The sequence below is a fragment of the Hydra vulgaris genome, chromosome 12, assembly GCF_038396675.1.
Source record: "Hydra vulgaris chromosome 12, alternate assembly HydraT2T_AEP".
NCBI classification, from domain to species: domain Eukaryota; kingdom Metazoa; phylum Cnidaria; class Hydrozoa; order Anthoathecata; family Hydridae; genus Hydra; species Hydra vulgaris.
The window spans coordinates 22,814,445-22,821,392 of NC_088931.1; positions in this window are offsets into that span (position 1 = coordinate 22,814,445).

Sequence of the window (6,948 nt, forward strand, 5' to 3'; positions counted from 1 at the left end):
AATAACATATTCTATAAGTATTTTAAAAACAATTTGGTTTTATTAGGAAGATCAAACGCAGTGATGAATTAAAAACGTTAAATGCCTTTTTTTCAGAACAGCAAAAATGGACTTAAGATTGTCTTGTTTTGTAGCAAAGATATTATAGAAAATGTTGAAAAATCAATTCCTCCATTAAAATTGGTTTAAATATTTAAAATATTTTATAATAAAAAACAAAATAAGTTTTATATGTTTATATATATTCACAAAATATTATTTAATACAAATTCTTCCATTGGTCCAATTGGGCGCATTGCAAGGTTTTAATATGACATAACATTTTCCATGTTGAAGAAAGTAAGTCCATTTATTGTAACGTCCACAAAGTATTAAGAATTGACCAACCACGTACGCGTCCTGTGAATCTCTCTACATGAATACGGGTATAAGCTAAATTAAAATTACCAGCTATGCCAGCTTGTGGGAACTGATGGCTTGATTTCTGAGATAGATGGTTCAGATATATTCCTTTTAAAGCGCATAAATCTTGAATTGAAAACTTTCTATCTGCCACAATTTCGTGTTCTTCCTCAACTTGTTCTAAAATATGAGATTGTTTTATTAATTCATTATCTGTGACGGAACCAAGATATATGTCTCCAAAAAGCAATCCTGACCCATGTGGTGAGATTCTAATTAAATCTTTCCCTGTTGTACTATTTTTATTACTTGAAAACATTAAAGTGTTTAGGTCATAATTGGTTAATTGTTGAAATATATGTTCAGTAGCATCCACAACAATATCGGTTTCACCACAGCCAGTTTTTTCAAAAACAGAAGGCACCATCAAAGAAATATAAGAGCTTTTGACTTCTAAACTTTTCTCTCAAAGTATTGCGTCTATAAATACAACCCACCTTGTAAAAACACGATACACTGCGCATACAGCAACACCCACCATAATCCAATAACACTAAGATGAAGTGCATGTCTGCACAATCTTAAAACTGAAAACAACTCGGTTTTCTTATCAAGGAATTTGGTTCCTGTACCTTTACAATCAGGGTATTCAATTAAGTAAAAATGTAATGCTACACACATATATAGGAGTGTAAATTGCTGGATAGATAGACCACGTAAATATTTAAATTGCTTTGGTCTGTCTTTAAGTTTGGAATATATAAACATTTCTTTTTCAAATTTGTCGAGTTTTGTTTAAAATTATATTTCTTACAGATAAACTTAAATAATTTCTACGTAATATATCGTTCTTTACTTTGTTTACTTTCTTTTTTTCACTTTTAAGTTGTTTTATATAGTTGTTTGGGTTGTTTAGTTTTTCTTGAAGAATTTCATAAGCATCCTCTTTTTAATTTAGAAAACAACTGTTGTTTAATTTGTTTACGTAATGATAACAGATGTTTAGGTAATGATAATCGAGGTTTCGTAACATAAACAGATTGGTTTGAGGGTTTTTACGAACAAGTCAAGGTTTAGATAAGGGTACCATCATATCAAGCTTACGTTTCAACCCTTTCAAAGTTTTTTTTCACCTTTGGTTACTTTTCGTGACATAGTCATTTTGGTCAGTGTATTTGTGTATTTTCGTTGCATTCTAGCAATTTGGCTTGGTGGTACAGCTATGTCTGGAATATCAGTGCATAACTCTCTGATTCCAGATAAAAAATATTTCTGAAATTCATTCCTTTTTATGTAAATATCGAACATATTCATTCTGTAAAAAAATATTTTTAGGAAGCCTATAAAAACTTTATAGGTTCTTCGTTAGTAGTTTTGGTTTTAAATTTATTAAAGCATAATGCTCAGCAACAACAACTGATTTTAAGCAATAAAATAAATATAATTTGGTGCCTTATTATAATATTTAATATCTTGTTTATTTAAAATAAATAATAGGGGCAGCTATGTTTATTTAAAATAAACATAGGGGCAGCTTATTTTGGTAACTTAGGGGTTGTCTATAAATTACGTCACGCAATTTTTGACCGTTTTTGACCTTCCTCCTCCCCCTCGCCACAAAATTGTAACGTTTTAATAGCAAGTTTTGTATGAATCGTCACAAAATCACTTACTCCCCCTCCCTCTTAGAGCGTGACGTAATTTATGGACGAACCCTTAGATAAAAACAACATTTCTTTTCATTTTTAATTTTTTTTTGACTCAATGATGTTAAAACACTACTATTTTCTTAGTTGTTTGTTCGTGAAAATACTGTAAAATGTCGCATAATCTTGGAACCATATTGCTATATATTATAATATTAGTTAAGTTAAACCGCGTCGTATTTAATAGGCTAATATATAATATATACATATATACATATATATATATATATATATATATATATATATATATATATATATATATATATATATATATATATAATATATATATATACACGAGGGTGGCCTGAAAAGTTTCCAACCTAACAAAATAAAAGACATTTTTTTGAAATTTTATTTTTCATTTTTCAACATAATCTCCTTGTAACTCTACACACTTTTCCCAGCGATGCTCCCATCTCTGTAACCCGTCCAAATAATACTCGGCGATTTCCTCTGCAAAGTAATTGTTCACGAAGGTGGTTGCCTCTTCATTTGATGAAAATCTCTGACCTCAGAGCGCAATTTTTAAAAGAGGGAACAAAAAGAAGTCGCTTGGGGCCAGATCTGGTGAGTAAGGCAGATGGTCAAGCAGTTCAAACCGTAATTCGTGGATTTTTGCCATGGCAACCACTGAGGTGTCAGACGGTGCGTTGTCTTGGTGAAACAGGATTTTCTTTTTCTGCAAATATGGCCGTTTTTCCGCAAGTTGTTCCTTTAGCTTGTCAAGCAATGATGCGTAGTATGCTCCTGTAATGGTTTTTCCTTTTTGAAGATAATCAATTAAAATAACTCCACGACTATCCTAAAAAACAGTTGACATCACTTTTCCAGCCGAAAAATTAGTTATTGCTTTTTTTGGAGCTATTTCCCTATTTGCAACCCACTTTTTGGACTGTATTTTTATTTTGGGCGCATAATGGTGTATCAAAGTTTCATCTACAGTAACTTGGCGATTTTTTCATCGGTAGTTGCAATTTTTGGACGTCCTGAACGTTCATCGTCTCCCAAGCTCTGACGGCCACGATTGAATTCAGCTGCCCAAAATTTTACTGTGGTAAATGATGGTACAGAGTCCCCATACACGGAATCCCTCTCATCTTTGATTTGCGTAGGCGTATTGCCTTTCAAAAACAAATATTTATTGACAGCTCGATACTCGACTTTGTCCATTTTCATAATACTACTCACATCAGCTCACTCAAACGACTGTTACATAACAACTTCGCGTTCAAAATGGCTGAAACTTTGGTGAATAACTATCAAAATATGAACAAACAAAATTCACTTGTTTTTATTTACGAGTGCTGCCATCTTCATGTCGAGGTCGGAAACTTTTCAGACCACCCTTGTATATATATATATATATATATATATATATATATATATATATATATATATATATATATATATATATATATATATATATATATATATATATATATATATAAATTAGTAAAACCACTTATCTAGTTTTTGATTTTTTCCACACTGTGTTTCACCATCAGTAGGTTCATCAGGAAGAATCTTCCTGATGAACCTACTGATGGTGAAACACAATGTAAAAGAAATCAAAAATTAGGTAAGTGTTTTTACTAATTTATTATTGCTCTGTTCTTTTAGAACATTGAGCACTCTATTTGTAGAATACACTAACATAATTTATATCTATATGTATATATATATATATATATATATATATATATATATATATATATATATATATATATATATATATATATATATATATATATATATATATATATATATATGTATATATATATATATATATATATATATATATATATATATATGTATATATATATATATATATTTATATATACATATATATACATACATATATACATATATATATATATATATGTATGTATATATATATATATATATATATATATATGTATGCATATATATGTTTATGTATGTATATATATATATAATATATATATATATATATATATATATATATATATATATATATATATATATATATATATATATATATATATATATATATAATATATATATATATATATATATATATAATATATATATATATATATATATATATATATATATATATATATATATTTATTTATCCAGGTAGGGTCAGGTTTGTGATCATTACGATCACCATACTACTGGTATCATGTAACCCAGCACTACTTGCCCCATGCCCTGCTGCTTAATAGGATATTCTTTTAAAGGGAATTTTTAACTTAAATATCCCCTGCCTTGGGGCTCTTAGTAAAAGCTTGAGACGGTGTCAATAAAAATACTCATCTTGGAAAGATTTTAACTGCATCCAGCTAAAGTTCCCCTGCCTTTGGGCTCTTGGTTGAATAAAGGTTAAAGATGGTGTCTTGATAAAAATGCTCATCTCAGGCAGATCCCTCTACTTTCTTGCAGAAAGCCTCCAAGGCAAAGACTTAAGCTTTTCTACAGTTTGTGATTAAGACAACATTCCTGTCATAGTCTTACAAAATTGTTCTCCAGAACTCTTTTTAATTCTCTCTAAACTATTTAATGATTACTTGACTGAGTCTTGTTTTCCTGTCTGCTGGAAAATGGCATCTGTTGTTCAAATTTTTATAAACTCCAGAGAACTCTGATTCCTCCAATTATTGTCTGATCAGTCTTTTTTATGTTATTAACAAGGTCTTTAAGTCTTTGATCAATAAATTTCTCAGATCCCATCTTGATTCATATAACTTTCTGTCAGACAACTCATACGGTTTCTGATCCTCTTGCTCCATGGCTGACTTCATATCCGCTGTTGCTGAATAATTTTATTGCGCATGAGATGAAGGTGAAGAGGGTAGGGCTATTGCTTATAACATATCAGTAAAGTTTGACATACTGGTCTTCTCCGCAAGCTTGCTTTATTTGGTGAACCTGGGAAAGTTTTTGAGATTATCAAATCATTTCTTTCTAACTACTTTATTAAATTTATCCTCGAAGGCCAATACTCTTCTTTATATGCAGCAACTTCTGGAGTACCTTAAAGTTCTATCCGTGGTCTTGCTTTGTTTCTTATCTACGTAGTTCTTCTCGACAACCTTAGATCTAAAGTAGATCATTTTTCTTTTCAATCGTTTAAAACAAGCAGCCGAATGTGAGTCTGATCTCACTTTTGTGACAGATTAGAGCTATTAATTGTTTGTTAATTTTAAGTCCAACAAAATTCAATTATTTACTGCAAACAACTATCGAAATAATGTTTACATTCCTCTATTAATGAATTGAAATCCTCTCACTGAGTCCTTTTCTTTACGTCTTCTTGGATTATCGTTTACTACTGATCTTTCATGGAAACCATTTCTGCAATCAATTGCTATATTAGCATCCGCTTAGGTTACTTCTCTTTATTGAGCTTGCTATTATCTTACGCTTGATTCCATTCTCTATCTCTTATTCGCCCCTATATGGAATAATGTTGTCATATTTGGGCTGATACTTTTAATGATGCTCTTTCTCTTCTAGACAAGGTCCGAAAACGCATTGTAAACGTAGTTGCTTTCGCTCTATCTGCAAAGCTTGAGCCTCTTCTCAAATTTCCTAAAGTTGCTTATTATGGTCGCTGCTCAAAGGAGCTATTATCTCTATTCAATCAACTAAAAAATTCCATCAACTAAAACTCATTCTTGTATGACTCGTTATTCAGCAAAATCTCGTTCGTTTACTTTATTTGTTCATGCTTGTTTTTAAAACATTTATTCAACTAGTTTTTTTCCCCGCGCTTCAACCCTTTGGAACTCTCTCCCACCTTCATGTTTTCCAGACTCATACAACCTTGAACTTTTTAAGTCTCCTGTCAATCGTTTCCTTGCTCTATAAATTTATTCTTTTTTTTCTAGTAACTCCTAACTTAATAGTAGTTACTTGCAGCTTTGTTGGGAGTGAATCAGAATTAAAAAATAATAATAATAATAAGCAATTGATTAGTGACACTCAGTGGTGACAGAAATCTAGCCAAACTTGTGATATCAAAAGTTTAATGCAATTAGTGGTACGGAAGTAAATCAAATTAAATCTTTAATAATCTTAAATATAAAATTACACCTGCATTAAAATATACCTGCTTTAAAAAAAGCTTTGTATTCATCATTAATTTTTTCACAGAGAGCAACATTCACATCACTTTTAGAAAAGAATGAAGACTTGTTTGTTGTAAGTATTGTAAAAAATAGCAGATTAGCACATGTAGAATTAATCGTATAATTGCAGACTATTAGATATATTCATATTTAAGACTGTTTTACATGTTATTAAATGCAACACAGCTGGATCATGTTCAGTTTTATAATTGTAAAGAATAAGATACGTAATATAATGATTATCATTATATACATTAAACTGCCTGTGACAAAAAACCATAGCTTTTGCAATTATAGGTGAAGAGTTTTAGTTTTCCGTGTGGGGCTTAAACTATTTGTTTGAAAATCTATAATAAGAAATAACAGGTCTTTTCAATGAGCATAAAAATGTAACTTATTTTCTCAAGTAAAATGTGTTCTTGTACGCATTATAAACTCATTGATCAAATCATCAAGATCAAGAGTGTTGGCAATATCGCGATGACAATTTGAAATAGCGAGATGATTCAATTGCTCTTGAGACATTGAATCATCTTGCTCATAAGACGCAAACAAGTCTTTAGCCTACGAAAACAAGAAAAAGAGCGCTCACATGTACTAAAGGTGACAGGCATATAGAGTAAAATATTCACCAGCTTCACAAACTCAGGAATTAGTGAAAGTAATTGAGAAAGGACATCATGATGGTTTACAAGCTCGCTCAAAACTAGTTCAAAATCATTTAACTG